This window comes from Salmo salar, chromosome ssa18, assembly GCF_905237065.1.
Source record: "Salmo salar chromosome ssa18, Ssal_v3.1, whole genome shotgun sequence".
In the NCBI taxonomy this organism is placed as follows: Eukaryota; Metazoa; Chordata; class Actinopteri; order Salmoniformes; family Salmonidae; genus Salmo; species Salmo salar.
The window spans coordinates 45,076,659-45,101,910 of NC_059459.1; the positions used below are offsets into that span (position 1 = coordinate 45,076,659).

General features: G+C 46.7%; 1 pseudogene; it reads left to right on the forward strand.

The window, feature by feature from the left end:
- The window catches only part of LOC106591814 (ryanodine receptor 2-like), a 503,114-nt pseudogene that overhangs the window by 175,558 nt on the left and 302,304 nt on the right, over window positions 1-25,252 (forward strand).

Sequence of the window (25,252 nt, forward strand, 5' to 3'; positions counted from 1 at the left end):
ATGTATATGTTTTTGTAACCTTTATTTAACCAGACAAGTCAGTTAATAACATAATCTTATTTACAATGACTTCCTACCCTGACCGACGCCGGGCCAATTATGCGCCGCCCTATGGGACTCCCAATCACGGCCGGTTGTGATACAGCCCGGGATCGAACCCGGGTCTGTAGTGACGCCTCTAACACTGCGATGCAGTGCCTTAGACCGCTGCGCCACTCTAGGAATAGTGCCGTAATGTCGGTTAGCCATGAAAACATTTGGGGAGCGTGCGACTTTCTTTCTAAATGGAAGCATATGGTCACTATTTCAGCTGATCAGCGTCCCACTTACCTCAAAACCATCATGCGACGTCCCCTTGACCTTCATGTGATGTCCCCTTGACCTTCATGTGACGTCCCCTTGTTGTCGTTGAATGTCTCACTCATAACATCCTATCACAACCAAATAGGAACCTTTTTGTAACGTTCCCTAATAGACATCAAACTACCTTATTGTAACGTTATATATAAAGAAAAATTAAAAATTAAAAACAAATTATGAAATGTATGCATTCACTACTTTAAGTCGCTCTGGATAAGAGCGTCTGCTAAATGACTAAAATGTAAATGTAAAAATGTTATACTGCGACCAAAACCGGGGACCTGTACTGAACGTCCTCTTGACGTTACGTTTTAACGTTCGTAGAACGTTCTCTGCACGTCAGTGGGATAACGTCTTATGTCCTTAGGACGACCCCCTTGTTTGCTGGGTTAAAGCCTGAGTGCAGTGTGTTGACTGAAAATGTTCCGTTGCCAGTTACAACGTTCAAAAGAGCCCCTTTGGCCCTCATTAGTCATTACAAACGGCTGCGCTGGCAGGCGCCCACCGTGGAGCATTCTTGACTCTGGAGGTCACACATTTTAGATAGTTGCCCAGGTTGTAGATTGTTGCCAATGACAAGGCTGTGTTGGTTCTTATCGATGTGTTCTCTGCTGTGTCTCTCTCCTCTACCCCACAGTGACCAGGGTTTTCTGTGTTGGTTCTCTGCTGTGTCTCTCTCTCTACCCCACAGTGACCAGGGTTTTCTGTGTTGGTTCTCTGCTGTGTCTCTCTCTCTACCCCACAGTGACCAGGGTTTTCTGTGTTAGTTCTAACTGCTACTTCCTGTCTCTGTGTCCCCAGGATGACGAGGTTGTCCTGCAGTGTTCTGCCACAGTCCACAAGGAGCAACAGAAGCTGTGTCTGGCAGCCGAGGGCTTCGGAAACAGACTCTGCTTCCTCGAGTCAACATCCAACGCTAAGGTGAACACAGGAACTACATCTACCAGACTGCATTGCACCAGAAGTAGTAGTGTATGGGCTAATGGCTAAGCAAGTCCTTGTCCTTGTCAGTCTAGCCTCAGGTCTTTCCCGAGCAAGATACGTAGTCTAAATGACTGTAGATTATTGCTGATGCTCATTTCCCTTCTAACCTGGCTGTTTATCCTTTAACTGGACTACATCTCCCAGACTGACCTGCTCTAGGACTACTGTTCCCTTCCAGCTTGGCTGTTTATCCTTTGACTGGACTACATCTCCCAGACTGACCTGCTCTAGGACTACAGTTCCCTTCTAACCTAGCTGTCATCTCTTCCAGAATGTCCCTCCAGACCTGTCCATCTGTACGTTTGCACTGGAGCAGTCCCTCTCAGGGACTACATCTCCCAGACTGACCTGCTCTAGGACTACAGTTCCCTTCTAACCTAGCTGTCATCTCTTCCAGAATGTCCCTCCAGACCTGTCCATCTGTACGTTTGTCCTCGAACAGTCCCTCTCAGTACGGGCCCTGCAGGAGATGCTGGCCAACACAGAGGAGAAGGCAGAAGGGGTGAGTACACAGGGCACACAGATCTATCTATCTGTATGTCTGTCTGTCTGTCTGTCGAGAGGCAGGGCTGAGTACACACAGATCTATCTATCTCAGACAGGGCCTGTAATGGTTCTGATGGATGGTCCAGTGACAGGGGACAAGATGTCTCTATGCTGGGGTCCACTTCCCTATAGTGACCTGGACAGATGGATTTACAGACCCAATCAGAGAGCAATGCTAAGCACAGACTGACTAGTTCCCTCTAGATAGCACAGCCACAAAGTCAAAATGGGCTGTATGATGAGCGTTTTAAAATTCATTTTGGGTTATGGTCAGGAATAAGGTTTGCAGTGTGGTTAGGTGGTTAGGGTTATGTAAGGTTAACTACTCCCCAGTCAGTCAGTGTGGTTAACTACTCCCCAGTCAGTCAGTGTGGTTAACTACTCCCCAGTCAGTCAGTGTGGTTAACTACTCCCCAGTCAGTCAGTGTGTGGTTAACTACTCCCCAGTCAGTCAGTGTGGTTAACTATTCCCCAGTCAGTCAGTGTGGTTAACTATTCCCCAGTCAGTCAGTGTGGTTAACTACTCCCCAGCCAGTCAGTGTGGTTAACTACTCCCCAGCCAGTCAGTGTGGTTAACTACTCCCCAGCCAGTCAGTGTGGTTAACTACTCCCCAGTCAGTCAGTGTGGTTAACTACTCCCCAGTCAGTCAGTGTGGTTAACTACTCCCCAGCCAGTCAGTGTGGTTAACTACTCCCCAGCCAGTCAGTGTGGTTAACTACTCCCCAGTCAGTCAGTGTGGTTAACTACTCCCCAGTCAGTCAGTGTGGTTAACTACTCCCCAGTCAGTCAGTGTGGTTAACTACTCCCCAGTCAGTCAGTGTGGTTAACTACTCCCCAGTCAGTCAGTGTGTGGTTAACTACTCCCCAGTCAGTCAGTGTGTGGTTAACTACTCCCCAGTCAGTGTGATTAACTACTCCCCAGTCAGTGTGGTTAACTACTCCCCAGTCAGTGTGGTTAACTACTCCCCAGTCAGTCCGTGTGTGGTTAACTACTCCCCAGTCAGTCAGTGTGTGGTTAACTACTCCCCAGTCAGTCAGTGTGTGGTTAACTACTCCCCAGTCAGTCAGTGTGTGGTTAACTACTCCCCAGTCAGTCAGTGTGGTTAACTACTCCCCAGTCAGTCAGTGTGGTTAACTACTCCCCAGTCAGTCAGTGTGGTTAACTACTCCCCAGTCAGTCAGTGTGGTTAACTACTCCCCAGTAAATCAGTGTGGTTAACTACTCCCCAGTCAGTGTGGTTAACTACTCCCCAGTCAGTGTTGTCATGACGTTGGCCTCTTTTGGTACGGGGAGGACAGTTGACCCCCCCCTCCCTTTTGCACCACCACCCCCTACCTTACCCCCAATCCACCCTATGTGTAAAGGGTCGTAAATACTCTAAAATTCCAGGAGAGTCTCTGGCCACATGGCCCATAGAGAGACACAGGAAATTCTTCCAACTCATAGAATTGGAGAGCCAAGCGACATTTTGTGTTCTGGAGAAGGTATGGAAGATTGGTGAAGAATCCAGCTACGAACTGATCCGCTTGGTACAATTTTGTGATACTCAGAAGAGACAATATAGCCATATTACCATAAAACTGTTTATATATTAGACTCAGCTTAAGACTTGCATCATATGGGTGTATGGAATGCATTAATAAGGATAAAGCTTTTGTAAGACATTGAGATGCTATTGTACTGATGTAATGTGATAGAATTGTATTTCTGTAACCAAATCTAACTCAGTCATAGGCACGCCCCCAGGGACCCATACAGGACCAGGCGTCATTTGACAAGCCTGTTCTATGGGCACTATAAAACACCCCCTGATTTACATTTCTTCAGACCAGGCCTACACTCCGTTGGCTAATAGGTTTTACCTTCCAATTCCTCTACTGAAAGTGAACCATACCACGTGGTTAACTTTTAGACTATCGATACTGACAGAATAAGAACAAGTCTTTGATATTAATTATTAGTCTGCAGCTAAGTAAATTATATCATTGAACGCGAAGACCAACGAAACAACCATTCGATGACGACATTAATGAATGTCGCTCTGAAAGATCCATTCTAACCGAGAGAGAGAGAGAGAACGCAGACAAAACTCCCCAACAGAACAGAACTCTCGAACAAGGATCACGACGACACATGAGCGTAAATATATATTGATTGCAATTGTTCCCAAATGAGTGAGCCTTCAATTGTCAATTGTTAATATTAATGAACTCTGTGTAACTTCTCAGTTGACCGTTTATGACCCATTGTTCAACAGGCCGACCTGCCTGTTTAGCCCACAAGGGCACATTCCTCTACCAATCCTTCGTGACGATAATTACTGTTTGTATGTTTTTCTGTTAATTACTTAGTGTAGTAAATAAATAATTTTAAGACAATTGATGTATGGATGATTTTAGTAAAGACTGGGTTCGTGCAGATACAACATTTTACGACGTTTGGAATGAGACTGGACTAGAGGTAAAATACACCATTTTAAACCAGAAGATAATCGGCCTATACTATAATAGAATATAATATTATAGTACAGGAAAGTTATATTAAGAAAATTATAGCTTTGTAATCTGAATATTCTCCTTGGTGCCCCGATCTCCTAGTTAATTACAATTAAACGATTAATCAGTTTAATCGCGTGATAATAATTACAGGGAGCTAATTGATAAACATATCTTCAGTTGAATGGTACCCCAAAGACACGACAGTGTGGTTAACTACTCCCCAGTCAGTCAGTGTGTGGTTAACTACTCCCCAGTAAATCAGTGTGGTTAACTACTCCCCAGTCAGTGTGGTTAACTACTCCCCAGTCAGTGTTGTCATGACGTTGGCCTCTTTTGGTACGGGGAGGACAGTTGACCCCCCCCCTCCCTTTTGCACCACCACCCCCTACCTTCCCCCCAATCCACCCTATGTGTAAAGGGTCGTAAATACTCTAAAATTCCAGGAGAGTCTCTGGCCACATGGCCCATAGAGAGACACAGAAAATTCTTCCAACTCATAGAATTGGAGAGCCAAGCGACATTTTGTGTTCTGGAGAAGGTATGGAAGATTGGTGAAGAATCCAGCTACGAACTGATCCGCTTGGTACAATTTTGTGATACTCAGAAGAGACAATATAGCCATATTACCATAAAACTGTTTATATATTAGACTCAGCTTAAGACTTGCATCATATGGGTGTATGGAATGTATTAATAAGGATAAAGCTTTTGTAAGACATTGAGATGCTATTGTACTGATGTAATGTGATAGAATTGTATTTCTGTAACCAAATCTAACTCAGTCATAGGCACGCCCCCAGGGACCCATACAGGACCAGGCGTCATTTGACAAGCCTGTTCTATGGGCACTATAAAACACCCCCTGATTTACATTTCTTCAGACCAGGCATACACTCCGTTGGCTAATAGGTTTTACCTTCCAATTCCTCTACTGAAAGTGAACCATACCACGTGGTTAACTTTTAGACTATCGATACTGACAGAATAAGAACAAGTCTTTGATATTAATTATTATTCTGCAGCTAAGTAAATTATATCATTGAACGCGAAGACCAACGAAACAACCATTCGATGACAACATTAATGAATGTCGCTCTGAAAGATCCATTCTAACCGAGAGAGAGAGAGAGAGAGAGAACGCAGACAAAACTCCCCAACAGAACAGAACTCTCGAACAAGGATCACGACGACACATGAGCGTAAATATATATTGATTGCAATTGTTCCCAAATGAGTGAGCCTTCAATTGTCAATTGTTAATATTAATGAACTCTGTGTAACTTCTCAGTTGACCGTTTATGACCCATTGTTCAACAGGCCGACCTGCCTGTTTAGCCCACAAGGGCACATTCCTCTACCAATCCTTTGTGACGATAATTACTGTTTGTATGTTTTTCTGTTAATTACTTAGTGTAGTAAATAAATAATTTTAAGACAATTGATGTATGGATGATTTTAGTAAAGACTGGGTTCGTGCAGATACAACAATTTACGACGTTTGGAATGAGACTGGACTAGAGGTAAAATACACCATTTTAAACCAGAAGATAATCGGCCTATACTATAATAGAATATAATATTATAGTACAGGAAAGTTATATTAAGAAAATTATAGCTTTGTAATCTGAATATTCTCCTTGGTGCCCCGATCTCCTAGTTAATTACAATTAAACGATTAATCAGTTTAATCGCGCGATAATAATTACAGGGAGCTAATTGATAAACATATCTTCAGTTGAATGGTACCCCAAAGACACGACAGTGTGGTTAACTACTCCCCAGTCAGTCAGTGTGTGGTTAACTACTCCCCAGTCAGTCTGGTTAACTACTCCCCAGTCAGTCAGTCTGGTTAACTACTCCCCAGTCAGTCAGTGTGGTTAACTACTCCCCAGTCAGTCAGTGTGGTTAACTACTCCCCAGTCAGTGTGTGGTTAACTACTCCCCAGTCAGTCGTGTGGTTAACTACTCCCCAGTCAGTCAGTGTGGTTAACTACTCCCCAGTCAGTCAGTGTGGTTAACTACTCCCCAGTCAGTGTGGTTAACTACTCCCCAGTCAGTCAGTGTGGTTAACTACTCCCCAGTCAGACAGTGTGGTTAACTACTCCCCAGTCAGACAGTGTGGTTAACTACTCCCCAGTCAGTGTGGTTAACTACTCCCCAGTCAGTGTGGTTAACTACTCCCCAGCCAGTCAGTGTGGTTAACTACTCCCCAGCCAGTCAGTATGGTTAACTACTCCCCAGTCAGTCAGTGTAGTTAACTACTCCCCAGTCAGTCAGTGTGGTTAACTACTTCCCAGCCAGTCAGTGTGGTTAACTACTCCCCAGCCAGTCAGTGTGGTTAACTACTCCCCAGTCAGTCAGTGTGGTTAACTACTCCCCAGTCAGTCAGTGTGGTTAACTACTCCCCAGTCAGTCAGTGTGGTTAACTACTCCCCAGTCAGTCAGTGTGGTTAACTACTCCCCAGTCAGTCAGTGTGTGGTTAACTACTCCCCAGTCAGTCAGTGTGTGGTTAACTACTCCCCTGTCAGTCAGTGTGTGGTTAACTACTCCCCAGTCAGTCAGTGTGTGGTTAACTACTCCCCAGTTTGTCAGTGTGTGGTTAACTACTCCCCAGTTTGTCAGTGTGTGGTTAACTACTCCCCAGTCAGTCAGTGTGGTTAACTACTCCCCAGTCAGTCAGTGTGGTTAACTACTCCCCAGTCAGTCAGTGTGGTTAACTACTCCCCAGTAAATCAGTGTGGTTAACTACTCCCCAGTCAGTGTGGTTAACTACTCCCCAGTCAGTGTTGTCATGACGTTGGCCTCTTTTGGTACGGGGAGGACAGTTGACCCCCCCTCCCTTTTGCACCACCACCCCCTACCTTCCCCCCAATCCACCCTATGTGTAAAGGGTCGTAAATACTCTAAAATTCCAGGAGAGTCTCTGGCCACATGGCCCATAGAGAGACACAGGAAATTCTTCCAACTCATAGAATTGGAGAGCCAAGCGACATTTTGTGTTCTGGAGAAGGTATGGAAGATTGGTGAAGAATCCAGCTACGAACTGATCCGCTTGGTACAATTTTGTGATACTCAGAAGAGACAATATAGCCATATTACCATAAAACTGTTTATATATTAGACTCAGCTTAAGACTTGCATCATATGGGTGTATGGAATGTATTAATAAGGATAAAGCTTTTGTAAGACATTGAGATGCTATTGTACTGATGTAATGTGATAGAATTGTATTTCTGTAACCAAATCTAACTCAGTCATAGGCACGCCCCCAGGGACCCATACAGGACCAGGCGTCATTTGACAAGCCTGTTCTATGGGCACTATAAAACACCCCCTGATTTACATTTCTTCAGACCAGGCATACACTCCGTTTGGCTAATAGGTTTTACCTTCCAATTCCTCTACTGAAAGTGAACCATACCACGTGGTTAACTTTTAGACTATCGATACTGACAGAATAAGAACAAGTCTTTGATATTAATTATTAGTCTGCAGCTAAGTAAATTATATCATTGAACGCGAAGACCAACGAAACAACCATTCGATGACGACATTAATGAATGTCGCTCTGAAAGATCCATTCTAACCGAGAGAGAGAGAGAGAGAGAGAACGCAGACAAAACTCCCCAACAGAACAGAACTCTCGAACAAGGATCACGACGACACATGAGCGTAAATATATATTGATTGCAATTGTTCCCAAATGAGTGAGCCTTCAATTGTTAATATTAATGAACTCTGTGTAACTTCTCAGTTGACCGTTTATGACCCATTGTTCAACAGGCCGACCTGCCTGTTTAGCCCACAAGGGCACATTCCTCTACCAATCCTTTGTGACGATAATTACTGTTTGTATGTTTTTCTGTTAATTACTTAGTGTAGTAAATAAATAATTTTAAGACAATTGATGTATGGATGATTTTAGTAAAGACTGGGTTCGTGCAGATACAACAATTTACGACGTTTGGAATGAGACTGGACTAGAGGTAAAATACACCATTTTAAACCAGAAGATAATCGGCCTATACTATAATAGAATATAATATTATAGTACAGGAAAGTTATATTAAGAAAATTATAGCTTTGTAATCTGAATATTCTCCTTGGTGCCCCGATCTCCTAGTTAATTACAATTAAACGATTAATCAGTTTAATCGCGCGATAATAATTACAGGGAGCTAATTGATAAACATATCTTCAGTTGAATGGTACCCCAAAGACACGACAGTGTGGTTAACTACTCCCCAGTCAGTCAGTGTGTGGTTAACTACTCCCCAGTCAGTCTGGTTAACTACTCCCCAGTCAGTCAGTCTGGTTAACTACTCCCCAGTCAGTCAGTGTGGTTAACTACTCCCCAGTCAGTCAGTGTGGTTAACTACTCCCCAGTCAGTGTGTGGTTAACTACTCCCCAGTCAGTGTGTGGTTAACTACTCCCCAGTCAGTCAGTGTGGTTAACTACTCCCCAGTCAGTCAGTGTGGTTAACTACTCCCCAGTCAGTGTGGTTAACTACTCCCCAGTCAGTCAGTGTGGTTAACTACTCCCCAGTCAGACAGTGTGGTTAACTACTCCCCAGTCAGACAGTGTGGTTAACTACTCCCCAGTCAGTGTGGTTAACTACTCCCCAGTCAGTGTGGTTAACTACTCCCCAGTCAGTCAGTGTGTGGTTAACTACTCCCCAGTCAGTCAGTGTGGTTAACTACTCCCCAGTCAGTCAGTGTGTGGTTAACTACTCCCCAGTCAGTCAGTGTGGTTAACTACTCCCCAGTCAGTCAGTGTGTGGTTAACTACTCCCCAGTCAGTGTGGTTAACTACTCCCCAGTCAGTCAGTGTGGTTAACTACTCCCCAGTCAGTCAGTGTGGTTAACTACTCCCCAGTCAGACAGTGTGGTTAACTACTCCCCAGTCATTGTGGTTAACTACTCCCCAGTCAATGTGGTTAACTACTCCCCATTCAGTCAGTGTGGTTAACTACTCCCCATTCAGTCAGTGTGGTTAACTACTCCCCAGTCAGTCAGTGTGGTTAACTACTCCCCAGTCAGTCAGTGTGGTTAACTACTCCCCAGTCAGTCAGTGTGGTTAACTACTCCCCAGTCAGTCAGTGTGGTTAACTACTCCCCAGTCAGTCAGTGTGGTTAACTACTCCCCAGTCAGTCAGTGTGGTTAACTACTCCCCAGTCAGTCAGTGTGGTTAACTACTCCCCAGTCAGTCAGTGTGGTTAACTACTCCCCAGTCAGTCAGTGTGGTTAACTACTTCCCAGTCAGTCAGTGTGGTTAACTACTCCCCAGTCAGTCAGTGTGGTTAACTACTCCCCAGTCAGTCAGTGTGTGGTTAACTACTCCCCAGTCAGTCAGTGTGGTTAACTACTCCCCAGTCAGTCAGTGTGTGGTTAACTACTCCCCAGTCAGTCAGTGTGGTTAACTACTCCCCAGTCAGTCAGTGTGTGGTTAACTACTCCCCAGTCAGTCAGTGTGTGGTTAACTACTCCCCAGTCAGTCAGTGTGTGGTTAACTACTCCCCAGTCAGTCAGTGTGTGGTTAACTACTCCCCAGTCAGTCAGTGTGGTTAACTACTCCCCAGTCAGTCAGTGTGGTTAACTACTCCCCAGTCAGTCAGTGTGGTTAACTACTCCCCAGTCAGTCAGTGTAGTTAACTACTCCCCAGTCAGTCAGTGTAGTTAACTACTGCTATAATCCCAGTCCACAGCCCTGTGGTCTACCCTGTTAAAGTCCCAGTCCACAGCCCTGTTGTCTACCCTGCTGTTGTCCCCGATCTTATCCCTGTGGTCTACCCTGTTATAGTCCCAGTCCATATCCCTGTGGTCTACCCTGTTATAGTTCCAGTCCACAGCCCTGTGGTCTACCCTGTTTTAGTCCCAGTCCATAGCCCTGTGGTCTACCCTTTTATAGTCCCAGTCCATAGCCCTGTGGTCTACCCTGTTATAGTCCCAGTCCACAGCCCTGTTGTCTACCCTGTTATATTCCCAGTCCACAGCTCTGCGGTCTACCCTGTTATTGTTCCAGTCCACAGCCCTGCGGTCTACACTGTTATAGTCCCAGTCCATATCCCATTGGTCTACCCTGTTATAGTCCCAGTCCACAGCCCTGTGGTCTACCCTGTTAAAGTCCCAGTCCACAGCCCTGTGGACTACCCTGTTATAGTCCCCGATCATAGCCCTGTGGTCTACCCTGTTATAGTCCCAGTCCACAGCCCTGTGGTCTACCCTGTTATAGTCCCAGTCCGCAGCCCTGTGGACTACCCTGTTATAGTCCCAGTCCACAGGCCTGTGGTTCTACCCTGTTATAGTCCCAGTCCACAGCCCTGTGGTTCTACCCTGTTATAGTCCCAGTCCACAGCCCTGAGGTCTACCCTATTATAGTCCCAGTCCACAGCCCTGTGGTCTACCCTGTTATAGTCCCAGTCCACAGCCCATGTAATACGGTATGTTGAAATGACACGAACTACAGTACTATGATGTGATGTTGTTTTGTGCAGAACTGCAGTGTAGTTTTAAACCTTGTATGTGATGTTGCAGACCATATCAGAGACTGAGATGCTGTGTCATATTCCATCATGACTTGCATTTCTGTAATTAACTTTTTATAATCACCTTTCTATCTATGAATAACTTGGCTAATTAAATTGTTCTCTCTCGGAGCCAGAAGAGTATTCAAGGGCAGTACTGGGTCTGCCAGGAGTCAGAGGCCCCAGAAACAATCAGTCGGTGGGTCGGTCGGCCAGTTAGTCAGTCAGCCAGTCAGCCAGCCAGTCAGCCAGCCAGTCAGTCAGCCAGTCAGTCAGTCAGCCAGTCAGTAAACCAGCCAGAGAGATACAGGGAGGCAGGCTGAAGGAGAGGTGGGAGTAGAGATACAGAGAGAGATACAGGGAGGAAGGTAGAATGAGAGGTGGGGGGTAGAGATACAGCGAGGCAGGCTGAAGGAGAGACAGGGGTAGAGATACAGAGAGGCAGGCTGAAGGAGAGACAGGGGTAGAGATACAGAGAGAGATACAGGGAGGCAGGTAGAAGGAGAGGTGGGAGTAGAGATACAGAGAGAGATACAGAGAGGCAGGCTGAAGGAGAGGTGGGGGTAGAGATACAGAGAGAGATACAGGGAGGCAGGTAGAAGGAGAGGTGGGGGTAGAGATACAGAGAGAGATACAGGAAGGTAGGTAGAAGGAGAGGATGCGACTGTGTGTCGATGGAAAGTGCGGAAAGATAAAAGAGCGAGAGAGATTGGAAGAGGAGCAGCAAGTGTGAGAGCTCAACATTTAATTTGTAAACCATGCACACTCCCAGCATGCTGAGCAGCGAGCAGGGAAAGGAAAAAAGAGAACATGCAAATGAATAGCTTCAGTAGTTACAGTCTAACAGAACTACAGCTATGGGCTGTGTTGCTGCTGCAGGATGATGGAGGGACCAGGTTAGTAATGACTGATGGACGGACCAGGTTAGTAATGACTGATGAAGGGACCAGGTTAGTAATGACTGATGGAGGGACCAGGTTAGTAATGACTGATGGAGGGACCAGGTTAGTAATGTCTGATGGAGGGACCAGGTTAGTAATGACTGATGGAGGGACCAGGTTAGTAATGACTGATGGAGGGACCAGGTTAGTAATGACTGATGCAGGATGATGGAGGGACCAGGTTAGTAATGACTGATGGAGGGACCAGGTTAGTAATGACTGATGGAGGGACCAGGTTAGTAATGACTGATACAGGGACCAGATTACCTGGAGGGACCTTTCCTCAGCCCCTCTCCACCTCTCATCAGCCCCTCTCCTCAGCCCCTCTCCACCTCTCATCAGCCCCTCTCCTTTGCCCCTCTCCACAGCCCCTCTCCACCTCACCTCAGCCCCTCTCCACCTCTCCTCAGACCCTCTCCACCTCTCCTCAGCCCCTCTCCACCTCTCCTCAGCCCCTCGCCACCTCTCCTTAGCTCCTCTCCACCTCTCCTCAGCTCCTCTCTACCCCACCTCAGCCTCTCTCTCCTCAGCCCCTCTCTACCTCTCCTCAGCCCCTCTCTACCTCTCCTCAGCCCCTCTCCACCTCTCCTCAGCCCCTCTCCTCAGCCCCTCTCTACCTCTCCTCAGCCCCTCTCCTTAGCTCCTCTCCACCTCTCCTCAGCTCCTCTCTACCTCTCCTCAGCCCCTCTCTCCTCAGCCCCTCTCCACCTCTCCTCAGCCCCTCTCCTTAGCTCCTCTCCACCTCTCCTCAGCTCCTCTCTACCTCTCCTCAGCTCCTCTCTACCTCTCCTCAGCCCCTCTCTCCTCAGCCCCTCTCCACCTCTCCTCAGCCCCTCTCCACCTCTCCTCAGCCCCTCTCCACCTCTCCTCAGCTCCTCTCCCTCTCTCCTCAGCCCCTCTCCACCTCTCCTCAGCCCCTCTCTACCTCTCCTCAGCTCCTCTCCACCTCTCCTCAGCCCCTCTCCACCTCTCCTCAGCCCCTCTCTACCTCTCCTCAGCTCCTCTCCACCTCTCCTCAGCCCCTCTCCACCTCTCCTCAGCCCCTCTCTACCTCTCCTCAGCCCCTCTCTCCTCAGCTCCTCTCCCTCTCTCCTCAGCCCCTCTCCACCTCTCCTCAGCCCCTCTCTACTCATGTCTGTCATGTCTCCAGTTACGCAAGGAGATAAGCACCCTACACATATTTAGTAATTTTTGAAGTGTCATGCAGTTGTTGCTGCAGCACACCGGCGTGTCTGGGGGATCCTGTCTGAGCTGGGGGATCCTGTCTGAGCTGGGATATCATGTCTGAGCTGGGGGATCCTGTCTGAGCTGGGGGATCCTGTCTGAGCTGGGGGATCCTGTCTGAGCTGGGGGATCCTGTCTGAGCCGGGGGATCCTCTCTAAGCTGGGGGGATCATGTTTGAGCTGGGGGGATCATGTCTGAGCTGGGGGGATCCTGTCTGAGCTGGGGGATCCTGTCTGAGCTGGGGGATCCTGTCTGAGCTGGGGGATCCTGTCTGAGCTGGGGGATCCTGTCTGAGCTGGGGGATCCTGTCTGAGCTGGGAGATCCTGTCTGAGCTGGGCGATCCTGTCTGAGTTGGGGGATCCTGTCTGAGCTGGGAGATGCTGTGCAGTGAGATCGGGGATGACGAGCAGTGATCGGAATGACGTTGGACGATGCCGCGATTTCTGTCTCTCAGCTATTGTTTTCCTCCCATTTGAAAATGACTATCACAACCAGTTAAATGAATAATAGATGTTATTTTAGCTGGATGTCCTTTAAGAATCAATTTGATAATTGTGGTATTGGGTTGATGGATTCTATTGATTACCCTATAGGTTATGTGATTAATCAAATCAAATCAAAATGTATTTATAAAGCCCTTCTTCTTACATCAGCTGATATCTCAAAGTGCTGTACAGAAACCCAGCCTAAAACCCCCAAACAGCAAGCAATGCAGGTGTAGAAGCACCTGTGTAGCAATGCAGCAATGCAGGTGTAGAAGCATGTCATGTTATATATATATATATAATATACTTGGGGCCTTGCAGATCAATACCTTTTTGAAATGGGGTTCAGTAATCATTCAATGTGATACAGCTGCAGAGCGTTACGATGGCTCGAGACATTTATAGAAACCTGTCAAGTCATTTTATCTTCAATTTCACTCCACTTAATGTATACAAGGAATTGTTATATGGCACCCTATTCCCTATCGTAGTGCACTACTTTTGACCAGGGCCCATAGGGCACTATAGGGAATAAGGGTGACATTTGAGATACACAACCAATTAAGTCCTGTAGCCACCCACAGCATGTGACAGGGAAACGATCGTTTTGAAAGATGGATAGTGTTGTTTATGAAACGCTAAGAGATTCATTACAGCCTTTATACTGCCAGTCGCACTGAGCAATTACTACAGGTCTGGAATCAGCTAACACTTTATACTGTCAGTCACACTGAGCAATTACTACAGGTCTGGAATCAGCTAACACTTTATACTGCTAGTCGCACTGAGCAATTACTACAGGTCTGGAATCAGCTAACACTTTATACTGTCAGTCGCACTGAGCAATTACTACAGGTCTGGAATCAGCTAACACTTTATACTGCCAGTCACACTGAGCAATTACTACAGGTCTGGAATCAGCTAACACTTTATACTGCCAGTCACACTGAGCAATTATAACAGGTCTGGAATCAGCTAACACTTTATTCATTAGGAATGACTGCTGGATACACACACACACATGGATGACTGTGCTATGGCACGGTGATGAAGGAGTTTGTGTCCTACAGGCCACAATCAGAAACAGTAGGCTCCTTTTAGAGTAGAACAGAGCAGGCCACAATCAGAAACAGTAGGCTCCTTTTAGAGTAGAACAGAGCAGGCCACAATCAGAAACAGTAGCCCTAACCCTAACCTTAACTTAGTCAATGAGAAATGATGACTTTTCTAGACCATTTCCAAAACGTGGAATCAAACAAATACTCACCTACTGTTGTCAGGGTGTGCTCAACCCCACCTACCGACAGGAAAGACCAGGCCCGGCCAGACGCCCGGGAGGGCATGGAACCAAGCACACCTACAAACTCCAGGGTCAGTAGACCTACAGTCTATGCTGTTCTACTGAGGACATGGGAGGAGCATTTAGACCCTCCACCAGGATCAGTAGACCTACAGTCTATGCTGTTCTACTGAGGACATGGGAGGAGCATTTAGACCCTCAGACTTGAAAGCAAAAACACACTGTCCATATTCAACAGAATAAACAAGTCACGTGTCTCAGGGTTAGAGCCCAGGCATCCCTTCACTGTAACTCACAGTTAATTCGCTATCATTTGATTATTTCTAATTATTTTAAATCAACCCCCAGATCTTTGGGTATTTTCCTTTCACCTACCCTTCGTTTTCCCAAGCTCCTCTAAACTTTAGACATAGGAGCTCAGGAAAACATTGGGTCTGTACATGCGATCACATATCAATACTGTTCATTGGGTCATGTGCTCACATATCAATACTACATCCTGTTCGTTGGGTCATGTGCTCACATATCAATACCACATCCTGTTCGTTGGGTCATGTGCTCACATATCAATACTACATCCTGTTCGTTGGGTCATGCGCTCACATATCAATACAACATCCTGTTCATTGGGTCATGTGCTCACATATCAATACTACATCCTGTTTGTTGGGTCATGTGCTCACATATCAATACTACATCCTGTTCGTTGGGTCATGTGCTCACATATGAATACTACATCCTGTTCTTTGGGTCATGCGCTCACATATCAATACTACATCCTGTTCCTTGGGTCATGTGCTCACATATCAATACTACATCCTGTTCGTTGGGTCATGTGCTCACATATCAATACTACATCCTGTTCGTTGGGTCATGTGCTCACATATCACTACTACATCCTGTTCGTTGGGTCATGTGCTCACATATCAATACTACATCCTGTTCATTGGGTCATGTGCTAGTCCAGATGACCTGTAAACTACGTGTACTCTGCTCTAGTCCTCTTTTAATACAGTGTTTCTAACACACGTGTCTGTGTTGAACGTTTGTCCCTCTTCATAGGGAGCTGCACACACTGTTACCATGGTAATCATACTGTACTGTACCACTGTAGTAGAGTGGTAACCATGGTAATCATACTGTACTGTACCACTGTAGTAGACACACTGTTACCATGGTAATCATACTGTACTGTACCACTGTAGTAGACACACTGTTACTATGGTAATCATACTGTACTGTACCACTGTAGTAGACACACTGTTACCATGGTAATCATACTGTACTGTACCACTGTAGTAGACACACTGTTACCATGGTAATCATACTGTACTGTACCACTGTAGTAGACACACTGTTACCATGGTAATCATACTGTACTGTACCACTGTAGTAGACACACTGTTACCATGGTAATCATACTGTACTGTACCACTGTAGTAGACACACTGTTACCATGGTAATCATACTGTACTGTACCACTGTAGTAGACACACTGTTACCATGGTAATCATACTGTACTGTACCACTGTAGTAGGCACACTGTTACCATGGTAATCATACTGTAGTAGACACACTGTTACCACGGTAACCATACTGTACTGTCTCAATGGGTTGAGGGTTGTTTACCTCTATTGGTGTTGAATTAACTCTCCTTTCCATTTATTCCATGCCAATACAGAAATTCATGATGAAGGTGAGTTCATTCATGTCTGCTGCTCCCCCTTCTGCCGCTGTGTGTCTGAGGTCCTGGCTCCTTCTGCCGCTGTGTGTCTGAGGTCCTGGCTCCTTCTGCCGCTGTGTGTCTGAGGTCCTGGTTCCTTCTTCCGCTGTGTGTCTGAGGTCCTGGTTCCTTCTGCCGCTGTGTGTCTGATGTCCTGGTTCCTTCTGCCGCTGTGTGTCCTTGTTCCTTCTGCCGCTGTGTGTCTGACGTCCTTGTTCCTTCTGCCGCTGTGTGTCTGAGGTCCTGGTTCCTTCTGCCGCTGTGTGCCCTGGTTCCTTCTGCCGCTGTGTGTCTGAGGTCCTGGTTCCTTCTGCCGCTGTGTGTCTGAGGACCTGGTTCCTTCTGCCGCTGTGTGTCTGACGTCCTGGTTCCTTCTGTCGCTGTGTGTCTGACGTCCTGGTTCCTTCTGCCGCTGTGTGTCTGAGGTCCTGGTTCCTTCTGCTGCTGTGTGTCTGAGGTCCTGGTTCCTTCTGCCGCTGTGTGTCTGAGGTCCTGGTTCCTTCTGCCGCTGTGTGCCCTGGTTCCTTCTGCCGCTGTGTGTCTGAGGTCCTGGTTCCTTCTGCCGCTGTGTGTCTGAGGACCTGGTTCCTTCTGCCGCTGTGTGTCTGACGTCCTGGTTCCTTCTGTCGCTGTGTGTCTGACGTCCTGGTTCCTTCTGCCGCTGTGTGTCTGATGTCCTGGTTCCTTCTGCCGCTGTGTGTCTGAGGTCCTGGTTCCTTCTGCCGCTGTGTGTCTGATCTCCTGGAGGAGCTCCTAGCTCCTAGCTCCTAGCTCCTCATCTCTACAAAAACTCTGTTATCCCAACAGTATCTCCCTAATCACACACAGCTGTACCTGACACCACACACACTTTCCCACCCTCCTCCCCCGGTCTCCTGGACAGTCAGCTGTGTGGTTGGATGGATGGAGTTTGACATGTGGAATGGATGGAAACACAGGAGCAGCCTGTCTTTGTCAGACTAACCAGGCTGGGGGAAACACCTGTGTGTGTGTTTGTGTGTGTGTCTCTGTGTGTGTGTGTGTGTGTGTGTGTGTGTGTGTTCGTGCGTGCGTGGGCGGTGTGAGCAGGCGTGCGTGCATGTTTGTGTGAATGTGGCTGTGTCAGACTGACTAGGCTAGGAGGGAGGGGTTGTTAGATGAAGACATGCTAGCCTAGCCAGGGTACTGTAGGAGGGAGGATGCTGTTAGATGAAGACATGCTAGCCTAGCCAGGGTACTGTAGGAGAGAGGGGCTGTTAGATGAAGACATGCTAGTCTAGCCAGGGTACTGTAGGAGAGAGGGGCTGTTAGATGAAGACATGCTAGCCTGGGTACTGTAGGAGAGAGGGGGCTGTTAGATGAAGACATGCTAGCCTAGCCAGGGTACTGTAGGAGAGAGGGGGCTGTTAGATGAAGACATGCTAGCCTAGCCAGGGTACTGTAGGAGAGAGGGGCTGTTAGATGAAGACATGCTAGCCTAGCCAGGGTACTGTAGGAGAGAAGGGGCTGTTATTAGATGAAGACATGCTAGCCTAGCCAGGGTACTGTAGGAGAGAGGGGGCTGTTAGATGAAGACATGCTAGCCTAGCCAGGGTACTGTAGGAGAGAGGGGGCTGTTAGATGAAGACATGCTAGCCTAGCCAGGGTACTGTAGGAGAGAGGGGGGCTGTTAAATGAAGACATGCTAGCCTAGCCAGGGTACTGTAGGAGAGAGGGGGCTGTTAGATGAAGACATGCTAACCTAGCCAGGGTACTGTATAGGGCTATTTGACCAAGAAGGAGAGTGATGGAGTGCTGCTTCAGATAACCTGTCCTCTACAATCACCTGAACTCAACTCAATTGAGATGGTTTGGGATGAGTTGGACCGCAGAGTAAAGGAAAATGCCGCTAACAAGGGCTCAGCATATGGGAACTCTTTCAAGAATGTTGGAAAAGCATTCCACGTGAAGCTGGTTGAGAGAATGCCAAGAGTGTGCAATGCTGTCAAGGCAAAGGGTGGCTACTTTGAAGAATTTGAAATATAAAATATATTTTGATTTGTTTAACACTTTTTTGCTTACTACATGCTTCCATATGTGTTATGTCATAGTGGCTTCACAATTATTCTACAATGTAGAAAACAGTATAAATAAAGAAAAACCCTGGAATAAGTAGGTGTGTCCAAACTTTTGACTGGTGCTGTACATTTACAGTGCCTTCGGAAAGTATTCAGACCTCTTGACTCATTTCTACACTTTATGTTACAGCCTTATTCTAAAATTGAATATATAACTTTTTTTCTTCTCATCAATCTACACACAATACCCCATAATGAAAAAGCAAAAACAGATTTCTAGAAATGTCTGCTAATTTATTAAAAATAAAAACTGAAATTTCACATTTACATAAGTATTCCGACCCTTTACTCAGTACTTTGTTGAAGCACCTTTGCCAGCAATTACAGCATTGAGTCTTCTTGGGTATGACGCTTCAAGCTTGGCACACCTGTATTTTGGGAATTTCTCCCATTCTTCTCTGCAGATCCTCTCAAGCTCTGTCAGTTTGGATGGGGAGTTTTGCTGCAGAGCTTTTTTCAGGTCTCTCCAGAGATATTCGATCAGGTTCGTCTAGTCTCTGGCTGGGCCACTCAAGGACATTTAGAGACTTGTCCCGAAGCCACTCCTGCATTGTCTTGGCTGTATGCTTAGCGTCGTTGTCCTGTTGGAAGGTGAACCTTCGCCACAGTCTGAGGTCCTGAGCACTCTGGAGCAGGTTTTCATCAAGGATTTCGCGGTACTTTGCTCCGTTCATCTTTGCCTCGATCCTGACTTGTCTCCCAGTCCCTGCCGCTGAAAAACATCCCCACAGCATGATGCTGCCACCATGCCTCACCTTAGGGATGGTTTCCTCCAGACGTGACACTTGGCATTCAGGCCAAAGAGTTCAATCTTGGTTTCATCAGACGAGAGAATCTTGTTTCTCATGGTCTGAGAGTCTTTAGGTACCTTTTGTCAAACTCCAAGCAGGCTGTCATGGGCCTTTTACTGAGGAGTGGCTTCCATCTGGCCACTCTACCATAAAGGCCTGATTGGTGGAGTGCTGCAGAGATGGTTGTCCTTCTGGAAGAATTTCCCATATCCACAGAGGAACTCTGGGGCTCCTTCAGAGTGACCATTGGGTTCTTGGTCACCTCCCTGACCATGGCCCTTCTCCCCCGATTTCTCAGTTTAGCCAGCGGCCAGCTCTAGGAAGAGTCTTGGTGGTTCCAAGCTTCTTCCATTTAATAATGATGGAAGCCACTGTGTTCTTGGGGACCTTCAATGCTGCAGAAATGTTTTGGTACCATTCCCCAGATCTGTTCCTTGACACAATCCTGTCTCAGAGCATTCACTGTCAACTGTGGGACCTTATATAGACTGTTGTGTGTCTTTCTAAATCGTGTCCAATAAATTGAATTTAACAAAGTCGGACTCCAATCAAGTTGTAAAACATCTAAAGGATGATCAATGGAAACAGGATGAATCCGAGCTCAATTTCGAGTCTCATAGCAAATGGTGTGAATACTTATGTAAATAAGGTATTTCTGTTTTTTTATACATTTGCAAACATTTTTAAAAACCTGTTTTTGCTTTGTCATTATCTGGTATTGTGTGTAAATTGCGGAAGGAAAACAAATATTTATTCATTTTTAGAATTAGGCTGTAACATAACAAAATGTGGAAGAAGTTAAGGGCTCTTACCTCCTCCCTATAGACTGTCTCATCGTCGGTGGTGATCAGGTCACCACCATCGTGTCATCGGCAAACTTGATGATGGTGTTGGAGTCGTGCTCAGCCACGCAGTCGTGTTTGAACAGGAAGTACAGGAGGGGACTAAGCACGCACCCCTGAGGGACACCTGTGTTGAGAGTCAGCATAGCGGATGTGTTGTTGCCTACCCTCACCACCTGGTGGCTGCCCGTCAGGAAGTCCAGGATCCAGTTGAAGAGGTTCGGTGTTTCAGTCCCAGGATCCTTAGCTTAGTGATGAGCTTGGTGTTACACTATGGTGTTAAACGCTGAGATGTAGTATATGAACGCTGAGTTGTAGTGTGGAAGTGCAATAGAGATTGCGTCATCTGTGAATCTGTTGGGGCGGTATGCGAATTGGAGTGGGTCCAGGGTGTCTGGGATGATAGTGTTGATGTGAGCCATGATCAGCCTTTCAAAGCACTTCATGGCTACAGATGTGAGTGCTACGGGTCGGTAATCAGACTGGTTACCTTGGTGTTCTTGGGCACAGGGCCTATGATGGTCTGCTTGAAACATGTAGGTATTACAGACTGGGTCAGGGAGAGGTTGAAAATGTCAGTGAAGACTCATTCCAGCTGGTCAGCACATGTTCTGAGCATGCGTCCTGGTAATCCGTCTGGCCCTGCGGCCTTGTGAATGTTAACCTGTTCAAAGGTCTTACTCACATCGGCTACGGCGAGCGTGATCACACAGTCGTCCAGAACAGCTGGTGCTCTCACGCATGTTTCAGTATTTCTTGCCTCGAAGCGAGCATAGAAAGCATTTAGCTCATCTGGAGGGCTCATCTCACTGGGCAACTCTCGGCTGGGTTTCCCTTTGTAATTCGTGATAGTTTGCAAGCCCTGACGAGTGTCAGAGCCGGTGTAGTATGATTCGATCTTAGTCCTGTATAGTAACAGTATTGTACGTGTTACTAGTTAAACTAGTTCCTGAATGTGTCTCTTGTCTCTCTGTCTCTGTCCTGTAGACGGCCCAGGGAGGGGGCCACCGCACCTTACTGTACGGACACGCTGTCCTGCTACGACACTCCTACAGCGGCATGGTGAGTCCCTCTGCAGTGTGTCTGGAAACCCAAATACAGGAAATAACACGTACTTGAATCAGTGTCACAATCTTCCATTCCAGGTTTGTGCTCTGTGATGTCAGTCAGTTGTGGTTGTAATCATCTTTGTTGTGGTTGTCATCATCTTTGTTGTGGTTGTCATCATCTTTGTTGTGGTTGTCATCTTTGTTGTATTCTTGCCTGTATTTTCTAGTGATACACGAGTTGCTGAGCCAGTCAGACAAGGCAATACGAGACTGGTTTCTACCAAGTTGTGTCAGGTTCTGTTGAAGAATAATTGGCTTCTTTTGTTTCTCTGTCTAGTACCTCTGTTGCCTAGGTACCTCCCGATCCTCAACCGACAAACTGGCGTTTGATGTTGGACTGCAGGAAGACACAACAGGTAGGTCTCTTTCCCTTCCTGGTGTAGCAGCTAACCTAGCATCCAGTCCACCCAACAGCCATAGTATAGTTAGTACAGTCAGATGAGACAACATTACCAAACCATGTTGCAGTGTTATGTTGCCATGCAAGCTTCAGAGAGAGAGATATTTATGTGGTTGTTGTTTATGAGTTCCCATAGTAAGACTGTTGTGATGCTGTGTGGTGTGGATGTTTACTATGTTGTGTTTCGGTATGTGTGCAGTGCTGCCTGTGGTTACTAGACTCCAGACCCTCAGTGGTGCTGCCTGTGGTTACTAGACTCCAGACCCTCAGTGGTGTTACTGGAGGTTACTAGACTCCAGACCCTCAGTGGTGCTGCTGGAGGTTACTAGACTCCAGACCCTCAGTGGTGCTACTGGAGGTTACTAGACTCCAGACCCTCAGTGATGCTACTGGAGGTTACTAGACTCCAGACCCTCAGTGGTGCTGCTGGAGGTTACTAGACTCCAGACCCTCAGTGGTGCTACTGGAGGTTACTAGACTCCAGACCCTCAGTGATGCTACTGGAGGTTACTAGACTCCAGACCCTCAGTGGTGCTGCTGGAGGTTACTAGACTCCAGACCCTCAGTGGTGCTACTGGAGGTTACTAGACTCCAGATCCTCAGTGGTGCTACTGGAGGTTACTAGACTCCAGACCCTCAGTGATGCTGCTGGAGGTTACTAGACTCCAGACCCTCAGTGGTGCTGCTGGAGGTTACTAGACTCCAGACCCTCTGTGGTGCTACTGGAGGTTACTAGACTCCAGACCCTCATTGGTGCTGCTGGTGTTTACTAGGCTCCTGTCTGTCCTGCAATAACCTGGCAGCTACATGAAAAAATCTCATAGGCTCAATCTACACACAATACCCCATAAAGACAAAGCAAAAACATGTTTTAAATATGTGTGTAAGTTTGTAATTAAACCCCCTGATATATGACATTTACATAAGTATTCAGACCCTTTACTCAGTACTTTGCTGAAGCACCTTTGGCAGGGATTACAGCCTTGAGTCTTCTTGGGTATGACGCTACAAGCTTGGCACACCTGTATTTGGGTAATTTCTCCCATTCTTCTCTGCAGATCCTCTCAAGCTCTGTCAGTTTGGATGGGGAGTGTTGCTGCACAGCTATTTTCAGGTCTCTTCAGAGGTGTTTGATCTGGTTCAAGTCCGGGCTCTGGCTGGGCCACTCAAGGACATTCAGAGACTTGTCCCAAAACCACTCCTGCGTTGTCCTGTTGGAAGGTGAACCTTTGCCCCAGTCTGAGGTCCTGAGCGCTCTGGGGCAGGTTTTCATCAAGGCTCTCTCTGTACTTTGCTCCGTTCATCTTTCCCTCGATCCTGACTAGTCTTCCCCCCACTGAAAAACATCCCCACAGCATGATGCTGCCACCATGCTTCACCGTAGGGGTGGTTTCCTCCAGATGTGATGCTTGGCATTCAGTCCAAAGAGTTCAATCTTGGTTTCATCAGACCAGAGAATCTTGTTTCTCATGGTCAGAATACTTTAGGTGCCTTTTGGCAAACTCCAAGTGGGCTGTCATGTGCCTTTTACTGAGGAGTGGCTTCCGTCTGGCCACTCTACCATAAAGGTCTGATTGGTGGAGTTCTACAGAGATGGTTGTCCTTCTGGAAGATTCTCCCATCTCCACAGAGGAACTCTAGAGCTCTGTCAGAGTGACCGTTGGGTTCTTGGTCAGCTCCCTCACTAAGGCCCTTCTCCCCCAATTGTTCAGTTTGGCTGGGCGGCCAGCTCTAGGAAGAGTCTTGGCGGTTCCAAGCTTCTTCTATTTAAGAATGTTGGAGGGCACTGTGTTCTTGGGGACCTTCAATGCTGCAGACATTTTTTGGTACCCTTCCCCAGATCTGTGCCTCGACACAATCATATCTCGGACCTCAACAGAGAATTCCTTTGACCTCATGGCTTGGTTTTTGCTCTGACATGCACTGTCAACTGTGGGACCTTATATAGACAGGTGTGTGCCTTTCCAAATCATGTCCAATCAATTGAATTTACCACAGGTGGAATCCAATCAGGTTGTAGAAACATCTCAAGGATGATCAATGGAAACAGGATGCACCTGAGCTCAATTTGGAGTCTCATAGCAAAGGGTCTGAATACTTATGTAAATAAGGTATTTCTGTTACATTTTTTTTTACATACAATTTCTAAAAACCTGTTTTCGCTTTGTCATTATGATGTATTGTGTGTAGACTGAGGATTTTTTGTAATCCATTTGAGAATAAGGCTGTAACATACATTTTTTTTGAAAAAGTCAAGTGGTCTGAATACTTTCCGTATGCACTGTATATTGATAGGGAGGGTGAGAGAGAGAGAGAGCGAGATAGAGAAAATGAGAGAGGGGGAAGGGTAGAGAGAGAGGCTCAGGGACAGAGAGAGACTCAGAGACAGAGAGAGACTCAGAGACAGAGAGGCTCAGAGACAGAGAGGCTCAGAGAGACAGAGAGGCTCAGAGACAGAGAGGCTCAGAGAGAGATAGTCTCAGCCATATCCTCCTGTCTTATCTCTAACAGGAGAAGCATGTTGGTGGACCATCCACCCTGCCTCCAAGCAGAGGTCAGAGGGAGAGAAGGTGCGAGTCGGGGATGACCTCATCCTAGTTAGCGTGTCATCAGAACGATACCTGGTGAGTCTCTGATTACCCTTTTCACATTCTCATACCGACACCAACCAAACCGTGTTGCCTTGGAGATTTCACTTTTGCTTTGTCCTTTATAGCAACTATGACAGATCTTGCTAGCTCAGTTCACCTTGGTTTGTCTCAGTCCAATCTGGCGAGTGTGAAAAACCCTTGACTTGGTTTGTCTCAGTCCAATCCGTTGAGTGTGAAAAACCCTTGACTTGGTTTGTCTCAGTCCAATCCGGCGAGTGTGAAAAACCCTTGACTTGGTTTGTCTCAGTTCAATCTGGCAAGTGTGAAAAACCCTTGACTTGGTTTGTCTCAGTCCAATCCGGCGAGTGTGAAAAACCCTTGACTTGGTTTGTCTCAGTCCAATCCCGCGAGTGTGAAAAACCCTTGACTTGGTTTGTCTCAGTCCAATCTGGCTAGTGTGAAAAACCCTTGACTTGGTTTGTCTCAGTCCAATCCGGCGAGTTTAAAAAACCCTTGACTTGGTTTGTCTCAGTCCAATCTGGCGAGTGTGAAAAACCCTTGACTTGGTTTGTCTCAGTCCAATCCGGCGATTGTGAAAAACCCTTGACTTGGTTTGTCTCAGTCCAATCTGGCGAGTGTGAAAAACCCTTGACTTGGCTTCCAGTTCAGTGAACCAATAATCAGAGGGAACATGGAGCAGGTGTGATCTGTCTATAGAGGGAGTGACACAGAATATTTACTGTCATCTAGACAGGCTATTAGATTCTCCTTGCCAGTCCCATTTGGAACCAGAACTCAACAACCAAAAAACAGGAGCTAAAATCAACTGTCT